Source organism: Equus przewalskii, chromosome 7, assembly GCF_037783145.1.
Source record: "Equus przewalskii isolate Varuska chromosome 7, EquPr2, whole genome shotgun sequence".
In the NCBI taxonomy this organism is placed as follows: domain Eukaryota; kingdom Metazoa; phylum Chordata; class Mammalia; order Perissodactyla; family Equidae; genus Equus; species Equus przewalskii.
This window is the reverse complement of record NC_091837.1, coordinates 44401471-44415538: the sequence shown is the minus strand read 5'-3', so window position 1 is coordinate 44415538 and position 14068 is coordinate 44401471.

Here is a 14068-nt window from a genome sequence, read left to right as displayed (position 1 = left end):
GCATGAGGTACGCAGTCACAGTTCATGTTCCCAGACTCTTGATGTCAAAGAGGGACGTGTTCTGTCAATATCCTCCGGAGGAGGCACACAGCCATAGGGTCACACTAATGCCCATAGAAGTTTTTGGTTTCCTTATAGCGAATCAAAATTTAAAAGAAGTTTGTGAAAGCACAGCTTTGATTGAGAGAGGCAGAAGATCAAAATGAAGCTTGATCTGATCTCAGGAATTTATGGTGTTCTGGGTTTTATTATTTTTAAATTTGTGTAAGAGAGCTTCATTGGTTTCCTTGTAGAAGAAATTGTACCTATGTATATCTATACGTATATCTCTATCTCTTATCTCTCTATCTCTCTCACTATCATCTAAATGTGCATGTGGTGTACTGGAAACGATGAAATTTTGAGTTGAATGATGAGTTTGAATTCTAGTTTCATTTTTTTAGTAACTCTGCACTTTAGATGTCGATAAATGTCTCCAAAGTTTAGCTTTCTACACCTTTGAAATATCTTATTTACTTCACAGAGATGAGTGAGATCAAATGAAATATTTATGTAAAAGGATTCTATAAGCAATGAGAGAAACAAATGTTAGTTATCCTTAATACAATCTAGAAAATTTTACTAGAGGATTGTAGAAAGTAGAATAAATTATCTGTTGCTGTGCTGAAAAGTAGATGGCAATATTTTTCAGTTATATTGCCATAATTCTTGGTAGCATGAAAATGAAATTTTAGTTATTCTAGATCTGCTTAATTGGTTCATACTTTGACATTCCCCACTTTCCCCAACAACACCCACTGGAAAATTATAGTGATATGGCAAGACATTTTCTTGTTGATAATTGGAGAAGCACATAGCATTAGTTTGGTTTGGTTCAAATCGACATTTTTTGAGTTTCTAATATAGTGTCACAAGCTATACATTAGTGAGTTAGCACTTTGAATTGAGACATTGTATATACAAGAGTTCATTATTACAATTCAAATTATGCATCTTTACGATGAATAATAAAATAATCTGTGATTTGTTGATAATTAACATTATATAGAAAAGAAATAAGATTCAAGATGATACCATCTTTATAACTTAAAGGCATGTTTACCATCCTATCTTGTGTTTGTTAATCTACATTCGAATCTTGAGTTTTGGATTCATTAAAATAGAATGATAACTTGATATTATTCTAACCTGATCACTTTGGCTACCAAGGAATAATACATAACATCTTAATATAAGTGTATCAGAGGTATCAGAGAAAAGTGGATCAACAGCAGCTGCATCTAGAAAATATTTCACTAATTGTAAAGAAAGAAAGTTTCATTAAAGTCTTCAATACAAAGGTCTCATTCATAAATGTTCTGTTGTACTTTTCTCATATATTCTCTTAAAGTAATAAAATTTTATAAGACCAGAAGCCTCAGAGCAGTAATAATTAAAAATCTGAAGGTGTTAGGAAAACAACCAAAATTAAATTTAGTATGATATTGACTGAACATGATAAAACAAATTTTTGCCGATGAACTCAATGGAATATCACAAGAAGAGAAGTTCCACTTAAAATTTTCTTATTCCACATCTCCTTACATCGTCCTTTCCTGCCTTCTCTATCTTTCTTGACAGCAAAAATACTTGAAAAATTCTCCACACACATTTCTATGCTCATCCTCCATTTTCTCTTCAATCCACTGCAATCCCTTTACAGGCCTCATTACATTTACATTTATTGAGTGATTAATATTTGCTGGGCATGGTGCTAAGCAATTTATATATATTATCATTCTTTTCTTAGAGTAATCTTATGGATAGGTATTAGGAATTCCATTGTGCTTATACTGAAATTGCTCCAGAGAAAGTCACTCTATTCATCAGGACTGTTTGGTTCCTAATGAGAGAAACAGACTCGAACTTCCTCAAGTAAAGAGAATGTACTGGGTCTCTCATGCAAGTGACGAGTGCAGGACTTAGCGTTAGTGTCAAAACTTCCCTCTCTCCCTCTCTTGGGTCTGCTTTTTATGTATTGTTTTCATTCTCAAGCAGGAATTCCCCATGCAGTAACAAAGATGGCCCATATTAGATATAAGCTTACATTTGATCAATTTCAGTGAAAAGAGGGCGCCTTGATCCCAGGAAAGGGTCCAGATCTGACTTTTATTGGCCAAGTTTGGATTATGTGTTCATCTGTGGAAACATAGGGGAAAACCTTTGTGACATTGAGTTAAGCAAAATTTCTTAAATAAGACACCAAAAGCATGATCCAGAAAAGAAAAAGTGGACACATTGGAGCTTTTGCTCTGCTCTTCATTCTACCTTACATCCACGCAGCATTGTACATTGATGACAATTCCTACTTTGTTGTGACTTTCTCATCTTACCTTACCAGTTCAGTTTAAGAAGAGTTGTTATTTATTTATTTTTGGGTGCCAGACGTACTAGATACTGGGTATACACTAAGTAGGACAGAGTTATGTTCCATTTCCATCAACAGTTGGTATAACCAATTTTTAAATTTTAGCTATTCTAATAGGTGTGTAGTGGTTTCCTATTGTGGTCTTAATTGCCTTTCACGAATTACTAGATAGTGAGCATCTTCTCATGTGATTACTTGACAGCCGTCTATCTTCTTTCGTGGTTTAGAGGTTAAGATCTCCAGCTCTTACCATGGAGGCCTGGGTTATTTCCCTCCCGGTTGGGGAACCACACCACCTGTCTATCAGTTGTCATACTGTGGTGGCTGCATGTTGCTGTGATGCTGAAAGCTAGGACACTGGCATTTCAAATACCAGCAGGGTCACCCATGGTGGACAGGTTTCAGACTAAGACAGACTAAGACAGACTAGGAAGAAGGACCTGGCCACTCACTTCTGAAAAATTAGCAATGAAAAGTCAGTGAATAGCAGTAGAGCATTTTTTGATACAGGACTGGAAGATGAGAGGATGGTGCACAAAGACCCGGCAGGGTTCAGCTCCGCTGTGTGCAAGGGTGCTAAGAGTCAGAATTTCCTCCACGGCACTAACAAGTATCTTCTTTGGTGAAGTGTCTGTTAATCTTTTACCCATTTAAAAAAATTGGGTTGTTTGTTTTCTTGTCATTAAGTTTTAAGAGTTCTTTATATATTCTGGATACAAGTCTTTTATCAGATAAGTGATTTGCAGATATTTTCTCCTAGCCTGTTGCTTGTCTTTTCGTTTTATTAATAGTGCCTTTGGAAGTTCTATAGTTTTAGGTCTTCCATTTAGGTCTATAATTCATTTTTTTAGTTAATTTTGCATATATGGTGCAATGTATAGATTCAAGTGCTTCTCCCCACCTTCGGTTGAGGATATCCAATAGTTCCAGCACCATTTGTTGAAAAGACTATCTTTTCTCCGCTGACTTTCCCTTACAACTTTGTAAAAAATGAATTAATTACTGTTATGGATGGAATCGTGTCCTTCCAAATTCATATGCTGAAGCCCTAACCCCCGACGTGTCTGTATTTGGAGACAGGGCCTTTAGGGAGGTAACTGAGGTTAAATGAGGTCATAAAGGTGAGGCCTTAATCTGACTAGAATGGTATCTCTATAAGAAGAGGAAGAGACACCAAGAGAGCTCTCTCTCTCTGTGCGCTCACAGAGGAAAAGGCCACGTGAGGACATAGCAGGAAGGCAGCCATCTGCAAGCCAGGAGGAGAGATTTCACAGAAACCAACCCTTTGGCACCTTGATCTTGGACTTCGAGCATCCAGAAAAAATAAACGTCTATTGTTTAAGCCACCCAGTCTTTTGTATCTTGTTATGGCAGCCTGAGCTGACTAATATAAATCACACATGTGTGGATCTATTTCTGTTTCAGAAATAGTCTATATAGTTTCTGTGATCCATTTGTCTATTTTGACACGAGTACCACACTGTCTTGCTGAGCGTAGCAAGTCTTTAATTTAGGAATTGTAAGTCCTCCAACTTTGTTATTGTTTTTCAAAATTGTTTCACTCTTCTAGTTTCTTTGCCTTTCTATACAAATTTTATACTATCTGCCTATTTAAAAATGTTAAAATGAAAATGAAAAATTTTTTTCATTTTAACAATTTAACAAGGAGATAAAATCTAAACAGTAGGAAACAAAATCATTTTTTTAGGGTGATTAATAAAACGATTTCAAGGTAGATACTTGAAAAATCTAATTTGGGTACTATCTTTTGTGCTCTTAAGATATTGCCCAGGCTATTCCATCAACTGAGTCAATTTCTTAAATGTTTATTATTAAGGAAAATTATTACAGACCTCTAAAATTTCAGCAGTTAAATTTTGACATGAGAATTGCTCTCATTCCTGACATTTTTCACCACCTTTGATTGATGCGTAGTATTTACATTACAAATTACATTGTCTTGTTGTCTACATATTCCGCTGTAGCATGCTCATTTTTTAACCTGATCTATTGAAAACTTCATAAATTCTGGTACCAATAACTCCATTTTTATTTTTCACCATGGTATTCCAATATATGCATCCATTTATATTTCTAAACAAAATGGGCATGGAGCCCCTTGTAACAAAAAACATGTAGTTAAAAACGCCAAAGACACTCCCACAGTCAGGTTATTTCTTTTAGTAGTGTTTGAGTCTTTCACGGTTTATTGAAAACCTCAACAAAGACAAAAAACAAAACAAATAAAAAAATATATCTTGTCTCCCTACCTCCTTTGCTTAACAAGTTTCCAATAGTTCACCTTTAACAAAATTACATTATAGTTTGTAATTCAGGGTTTCTTTCGGACGTGAGGCTAATATTTCTTATAAAGTTAAATGAAATATAATATTGGGTCTGTAAATTTCCTGTAAAACTAGAATAATGCAATATCAGTTCCCTGCATATCTGAGAATGAATGACTATGATGACCTATGGTCCACAATTGAAGATTTTTTTTTTTATTATAAGCATAGCATCTGACACTAACTGACTTTAGCAAAAATGAGGCATTCATTTGAAGGCTATTGGATTATGTCAGGAAACAGAAGGAAGAATTGACTTAGAAAAAGAAGGAATTCGGGAAATTCCGGAGACTCAGCAGCAATAGGTAATTCATGGACTTTCTTTCTGGAATGCCTGTCACCAAGGAGACTTAGGTGCAGCGATGCCCAGGCTCTACGTCTCTGTGTTCCTAAATTCAAATTCCCAGGATACAGAATATGAGTGACTCTTGGTCAGGTCTGTACTCCTGGAACAATCAGCTGTGCTTCAGAGGACAGAGTTATACAGAACAGACTTGCATACGGGTGAACTGCTTCTGTGAATCAGGCTCATCTTCAGAGAAGGGAACTGTGAGTTGGGCAACTGTTCCCAAAGTTGTCTGTAATAGCAAAAGACTTGAAGAAGATAAGTAACTGGCCCAGGGTCACACTGCTCCCTCTGCCCTAGATGTGTGAGCTTGGTGAAGACACTTAATCTCCAGGATGATTACCTCCCTTAGTAGGACCTTTACCCTGGGACTCAACCCTCCATTTGTAGCTCTGAGAGCGTTTCCTCACAGATACTGAATACTTCATATTGTGTGACTTTTAATTGACTAGGTCTTATTTCATTCACTTAATTATTCAATCCTTGCCAAAATTATATATATTTTACTCATTATTGTATTTTTTAATTATGAGGAAACTCAGACTCAGGGAAGTCACTTGTGCTAGAAAACAGCAGAGTCTGACATCAACCTGATGCTTGGGAACTTCCTTTCATATATTCTTCCAGAACACATATTTTTTTTTGTGTGTTAATAAAAAACTGCCTAAAAAGTCTGAAAAAAGAAATCCTTCCACATGAGAAAAGTATTCTTTTGTACCTGACTGGATTAGTCTCATCATGTCATAATTTGCTAACAGCTTACTTACTGCTAAAAGTGGCCCCTCCTTCCTCCAGCGGCCCTGTTCAGACTCCATTTATACCATATCCTTACTTATTGTTATAACATTCCTTTGAGGAAATGTTGGAATAGATTTTATTAGGCTCAGTTTGTTTGCTGATGCATTGATAGTTAAAAGCATGACATTAAGTGATAATAAGTATTTTTTTAAAGCATTTACTATGTCCCAGACATGTAATAGAAGAATATCTCATTTAATTCTCATAATAATCACTTGAGGTACATACTATTATTCTGTCATTACTCTCATTTTACAAATGAAGAAACTGGGGCTTAGAGAGGATAAGTACAGGTAGCAAGCAAGTGGTGAAGCTAGGGTTCAAATCTACATAAAGCCATTACACTGTATTGCTGTTCTTTATATCTAATGATAATTTTATTGCTCCTCCACCAATGGGATGTAAATTTTAAATATAATTTAAATTCTTAGTTACGATGAATGATTTATACCCTTGACTTCTCTTCTCTTGCCCAATCTACCTTGTGACCAATTGGACACATTTTCTGTGATCGTGTACAGAAGGGTGCTAACAAGTATATTAGTTTCCTATGGATGCCATAACAAATTACCACAAGCTGGGTAGTTTAAGCCAACAGAAATATATTTTCTCACAGTTCCATAGGCCAGAAGTCCAAAATCACTTGTCAGTAGGGTTGGTTTCTTCTGGAGGCTCTGAGGGAGAATCCATTCCATGCCTCTCTCCTAGCTGCTGGTGATTGCGGGCAGTCATTGGCATTCCTTGCCTGATAGACACATCACTCCAATCTTTGCCTCCATCTTCACATCACTTTCTTCTCTGTGTTTCTCCTCTGTGTCTGTGTGTCTCAAATCTCTCTCCTCTCTCTTATGAAGATATCAGTCATTGGATTTAGGATCCACCCTAAATCCAGTACGATCTCATCTTGAGATCCTTAACTAATTACATCCACAAAGACCCTTATTCCACATAAGGTAACATTCTGAGGTTCTGGGTGGACCATGAATTTTTGGGGGACATTATTCAATCCACTACAGTGGGCCTTTATGGCACAGAGCGCCTTAATTACACCTTCACTAGTGTTTTCCTTTCTCTCTCATACTGTTTATTCCCCAAAAGAAGAGAAAGCCAATTTGATTGGTTAGAATTCTGTAGGATTGGGGCTGGTCCTGTGGTGCAGCGGTTAAGTACACACCTTTGGCGGCCAGGGGTTTGCCGGTTCGGATCCCGGGTGTGGACATGGCACCGCTCATCAAGCCAAGTTGTGGCAGGCGTCCCACATATAAAGTAGAGGAAGATGGGCATGGATGTCAGCTCAGGGCCAGTCTTCCTCAGCAGAAAGAGGAGGATTGGCAGCAGTTAGCTCAGGGCTAATCTTCCTCAAAAAAAAAAGAATCCTGTGGGATTGATAGGCTATGTTTGCAGGTGGGCAGGGTGACTGGGTATTAACAGAGCATGCACCATACTTGCTCTTTTTTCTCTTTTACTCCAGAGGGCAGAATTACTAGGCTGAGTTAGAATCCCACTTGAGCGCCAGCTATCTTGTCTTTTTTTCCCTTTCTATTTCCACACATAGCAGAGAGTTTTGGTCATTGCCTTCATTTCCTGCAGGCTGAAAGGTGAAAGATCCACAAATTGTGATTTGAACTGAGGGGAAATAGATGGGCATACTTACATACCCCAACCACTTACCAGAGATTCTTGTCCTGTCTCCATTGTGATCGGGGGATACTTTGATTTCTTTTACTATGGTTCCTTGCATATGTCTCTCTTGAGAGCTCTGCAGGGAGGAGTGGTGAAGGACAGCAGGGTTTGGGCATTTCTAGCAAGCCCCTCGCTGTAGTACCAGCAAATAGCCCATCAAGTTTCCATCTGTTACACTTCACAACCGCTCTCCCTTCAATGGCACCGTGGAGGAGCTGCCGCCCTCATTGGGCCGTCCTTCTTCTGAGGCGGTATCTAGGTCGGGCGGGGGCGGCTGTGGACATGTGCCATAAGGAGTGGGTTTTGTCAGCTCCATTCAAAGAGAGCCTACCTACAAACTTGACAAAAAAATATCATTCAGACTACATTCCACTTAAAGCAGCATATGGGTCTAGTTAGATCTCTATTGTCTAATCCATTTTCCTCTGAGAAATAATAACTAGGGCTATTAGGAAACAGATTCTGACACTTTTTAGAAAGGAAAAAGAACTAAGGAATCATGTTATCACACACTATAAGAGGGATTTAAAAACTAACAGAAGAGCACATGCCTACAAATATGATGTTTTGGAGATAATGCATACAAGAGAAAACAGGAATATAGACCAAGTGAAAAAGAATAAAATCCTGAGACTGTAAGTGGAAAAAAGGGCCCTAGATGGATTTTTCCTTAGAGAATTTCAGTAAATATTTTTTTAGAAAAGTAGAAGTGTAACAAGGAGAAATATATGCATATTTAGATGTGTCTCTTCCTATTATTTTTATTAGTAGTAATAAAAGGTATAGTTTCTTTGTCTCTGAATCTCCTTTAGAAGTGAATATTGAAACAATGGTTTTTGAAGGTAGATGTTTGCTTTTCTGAAGGCAAGGCATAGATTCACAAAATACCTTGAGTTGAGTTTTGGCTCTGATTTCTATGTTTTGAGTGTAGCAAAGAGTGTTGAAAAGTCTGCATAAATAAAAGAAAAGCAGAGATGAGTGCTTAAGGGCTGGCTTTAAGAAAGAAAGAAATTGGAAACTTAAGCTTCACAGAGCTATCTATACTTTCAGGTCTGTATTTCAGGCTTCAGTTTGTGGTATTACAAAGTTCCAGTGCAGCCTGATGTGAGTTCAGCCCAGGGGTCCTGCATGTATATTTTATTTCCATAGTAAGGAGATGAAAAAATAATAATGATGACAAATGAAAAGGTCCAATAAATGAATCGGTGATATTTAGGAAAGGAGGGCATGAAGCAGAAATGAAGGAAAATCTTCTCCAAATCTGAAATATCTTTGTTTTGTTGTATCCAAAACATTCAGTGTTCAAAATCAGAGAGAGAATATGTGAGCCTGAATAATTCTCTGATTTTTTTCCTTCGTATGAGTCTGATCTTGGAAGATTGTATTGGAGAACACCCTCTGGTGAAATAAATATCAGATCTTTCAGTTACAGTATCTCCCACAGAAGCTATTATTCTCCTTTATTCTGTTGTATTTGTTGCTCTTTCCTTCTTCTTAGAGTGGATATTCAGAAGCTCTCTTTGCAATTTATAATAATGATAAATGAGTTTGTAGTTCCCATCAGGTGCAAGCTGGCTGGGATGCAGGATCTTAGGGCGCGTTTCTGACTCTTGATTCTTTATGAAACAGAGAAAGCTGATCTCAGCCTAAAATTGAAGCGAATCTCAGAAAATCTGCTTCTACAAACAGGTGGGTGGAGAGAGTAATAGCGTTCCTGCTAATACCAGCCAAGATCACCGCCCAGACCTACAGTAGCCTCCTTGGACTACGAGGAGCATTTTAGTAGGGCAGCAGTCACCTTCCTCCAGCATCCTCCATCTCTATCGCATCAGCGACAAGGAAGATCATGTTACTTTAGATATTGTCCACCATTGCTTATACACCTTCACTGTTATTTTAAAATTCTTTTTAAAAAAACATTTACGTTATGCACTTTGTAATGTTTCTTAAAGAGAGCAAAAATTTAGGTCCATATATTTCACAATCACCTTTATGATGTTACGTTATATTAAGTGTTTTTTTGACATCTGAATTATAAACTGTATATGATTTAAGTTGTTCACTAAGTTGTTGCCATTGATGTAAATTGCATCAGTTCTTTAAGACACTTCTAGCATGTTGAAGTTGTATAGCTTCTAATTTGGAGTAGAGACTACATCTCTTTTAAATGAGATCTGTCTTTCAATTCTAAAGAAGGCTATCTCAGAAATGCTCATCCTTGGATGTGTGCTATATATAGAAGAAAGTAGACAGTAACAGCAAGGAAATGAATTGGAAGGCTCAGTGACTGAAGGAGATATGTGGTTGGTGAGGCTGGGAGGTTCCTTCTGAAGAGGCACCCTGTTGGGTAGCAGCAATCGAGCTAACTCCTTTGCTGGTCACAATTTTGTACTAAAGGACTGGATCTATACGGCAAATGTAGGTCAGAGCTACTCAATATCCATGAAGAGTTTGTTACTGACCTGTGACAAGATAAGAATAGACGAAAAAGCACTTAGAAAATTTTGCAGCAACTTGACATTGCCATGATGTTCAAGCTTGGACTAGTGGCCTTGTCTCATTGAATGGGTGTAGAGCAGTTAGGAAACTTGCATGGGTGAGCTGGGTACCAGTCACGTGTAGTGACAGATTAGAAATAACAATAAAAAAGTACCAGTCGTTTCCCACAAATAGTTGGAGAGCACTCATGTCGATGATACTGTCCCTGCTTTGCAGGTTTTTTCTATGGGATAAACCAAAGCCTCACAAACATACCTGAATCCACACACAAGTAAGTGGCTTGAAGAGCACCTCCAGTGGAACATAGCCACAAGTCTTGCTGATAAAGTAGTATGCAAATAGAGTACCTAAGTGCTCACTGAATTACCAGGGAAGAAGAAAGGAGCACATCTGACTCGTTGCTAAAAAGAAAATGACAATAATCGAGAAGAGAAGGATCATGAAGTTTACACCCTAAATATGAGATTTTATAAATGGTATTTAGATAATATTTAACATTACAAAATACTTTGAAATTAGCACAGAAAGTGACATACACAATTAACTCCAAAAATCTTTCCGCTAAACTTAGAGGCAGTGGCAGAGCATTAACCTGTATTAACCCGTGCTACCCACTGGAAGCGGGCAGTGTAGGGTAATTGATGCCAAGTCTTGGGGTAGAGCCAAATTTCTTTTCTTGTTTTCCAAGCTGCTTGGCATTTTCCTACCTAGCAAAAGGCACACTGTGCAGATCCTACGAATTCACTGCAGAAATTATTTACAGTAGCCACCTGGTGTGGCAACCTTGAAACCAAACATCTCTCTCTGATAAAAATGACATGAGAGAAACACATGATATTGAAAAATTATAGAAACAAAGTTTTGACTCTGTTAGTAACTAAATTGTAACAATGTTGAGTTGGTTTTCAAGTAAATCAAGAGAAAACTTAGGCCTTCCAGGGCCTGCTTAGTACACCTTCTACCTTATTAACATACACTGCTTCTATATGTTCAGATTGTTCTCTACTTTTTCCTTTTAATTTTCCTCTTACTAAGCCCTAGAATGTAAACTCCTTTTTTAAGAAATTAATTTTTTATTGTGATAACCTTGGTTTATAACATTATATAAATTTCAGGTGTGCATCCTTTTATTTTGATTTCTGTGTAGATTACATCATGTTCAACACCCAAAGACTAATTACAATCCATCACACAATGTGCCTAGTCACCCCTTTTGCCCTCCTCTCTACACTCTCCCACCCCCGTCCCCTCTGGTAAGCGCCAATCCAATCTCTGTCTCTATGTGACTGTTTGTTGTTGTTTTTACCTTCTATTTATGAGTGAGATCATATGGTATTTGACTTTCTCCCTTTGACTTATTTTGCTTATCATAATACCCTTAACGGTCATCCATGTTGTCACAAATCGCAAGATTTCATCCTTTTTTTGGCTGAGTAGTTAGAATGTAAACTCCTCATGATCAAAGCTTATGCATTTTACTTCTTGTGCTTTTACTTTTTAAAAAAATCGCACTACTAATTATTTACTAAGCACTTAATAAGTGCTTCTTGTGTAGATGGTGTTATCAATGCATCATTAATATAGAAAAAGGAGCCCTGGGCATAGCTTAGGTTTGCAGGCTCAACACTGCCCATTGCTGGTGATGTGACCTTGGGCAGTGCTTAACCTCCTCTTCTTTGATTTTCTCATTTGTAAAAAGATATAACAATTCCTGCCTTGCTTAACAAAGGATTGCTAGAAGAGTCAAGTTGGTTGATATTAAAATGGTTTTTAAATTATAAAATATTAAGGAATAAAAGCATGGGCAGATGCTTTTTCATAATTTCATAACGCCCCGCCTGAAACAATTAAGTTGAACCATTCCATTCCAAATGAACCAGAGCTAAAATTGAATGTAACTGATAAAAACAAATACAAACCAAAACACGATTTTACATAAACTTGGTTAAACTTCTTTATTTCAGGGCTCAATTACTTCATTTATTTTGTTTGTTTTAGATAATTAGAGATCTTGTAACAGGATGCTTCATCCTCTGATTTGATGAAGTATATGTTATAAAACCTTTCAGCACAAAAGTAATGAGAAGAATTCTTATTTTGGGTCATGGTGGGATTACATACAATTAACCCTTTTCAATAGGGAAGCACTTAAATGGAAATAAATAAATATATACATTTTTGACAGTCTGTAATAAAATTCCTCCTAGTGTAAATATAGCCTCTATCTCAAAAGGGAATTTGGAGATTAAAATATAAGCCTTCACATTTATGAACTATCCTGCATTCCTCTAGGAAGAGACACTTTATTTAGCAATTTTACAATGATAATACATAACTTTTTATAGAGTAATTTTAGCTAACAATTTGAACTTTGATACAGCTTACATCAGAAAGCAGGATAAGTCATGAAGGTAACAGTTTTAAAATGCCTATTTCCATTTCTTTTTTTCTTTTCTTTTCTTTTTTTTTTTTGAGGAAGATTAGCCCTGAGCTAACTGCTGCCAGTCCTCCTCTTTTTGCTGAGGAAGACTGGCCCTGAACTAACATCCGTGCCCATCTTCCTCCACTTTATGTGTGGGATGCCTGCCACAGGATGGCTTGCCAAGTGGTGCCGTGTCCGTACCTGGGATCCGAACCCGCGAACCCCGGGCCACTGAAGTGGAACGTGTGAACTTAACCACTGTGCCATGGGGTTGGCCCCTCCATTTCTAATCTCGTAAAATTCTAGAACTTCAAGGTGAGAGAGATATTTACATGTGCTTAAAATCAGTATGATGCTGTTAATCAAACATAAAAGCAGAACTTTACACTTCACTAAAGAAGAACATCCAGAAATGCTACCTTTTATATGTAACTTTATGTTTTACTGTGCAAACATAAGGAACTGTTCCTTCGGTGAAAATAAGATGATTTGTATAAAAAAAGAAAACTCATATGAAGAAGTATAAAAATTGTATGGCAGACAATGAGATTGTTATAGGAGGTGGGAATACTTTTGTTCCTCTCACTCTCTGTAACACTGAAATGAGATAATTTTGAGCATGTATCTGCAATAATGAAAAATGATAGAGTCTTTTCTACAGCAAAAGATCTGGCTATTAAGAAACTTACATAAAAAGACAACTCCTGCTTCGACAGGAACTGCATTCTTCCTTGGATTTGGGAATGGGGCATTCTTATTACTTGAAGTTTTTGGCTGGCTAAATTTGAAACTTTGAGGAAGGACGATTACTTGTGCATTTTGATAGCAAGAGAGGAGGAGTGAGGGGGGAGAGAGAGACTGAGAAAGACCTAACATTTAGCTGAGTATCATGAGGTTAAATTTCCAGAGGCTTCTGTTTGATACGCAGGCTCATCCTCCAGCAGATCCAGGTTCTTGTCATATTACAAAGCCATTGCTTTTCGGTTTGTTCTCATCCTGTTGCTTCAGTAGGTCTTGATTCCCTTTATTCTCTGTTTTTTAAAATAAGGAGGTTATGGAAAAAAATGTGGATCAAGTCAGAAATGCGGAATAAGACTGTGAAAAAAATCTTGGTGCCATACATAACCCAGAGGAATATTTATAAGTGAATTTATTTGAATGTGTCACGTTTTAATTTTCACTTTTATTTTTAGGTATAGCAGGAATCATTAAACAAAACGGTATTCAACACACGTTAAATTCTTCCTGCAAAGATGTAGCAAGTCGATAAAATTTAAACTAGGAGGAGATTGATCAGCCCTAGGTCATGAAAACTGAAAACATCTCAAAGAAATCCCTAAGACAAATAAACAAAAATAAATTAAGCTGTTGTCCAAAGCGTTCAGAATCCATGGACAATGAAAATAATTACTAAAACAAACCTTTGAAGCTTAATGAAGGTAAAAGGACTGTGTATGAACCAGTGATGAAACAGTAGGAATATTTCAGAATAATCTCTTGAGATCTCATTAGTGTTTAAAGAGGCTGCAATTCCTCTTAGTTTACAGAAATCATGTAACAGTTTGAAA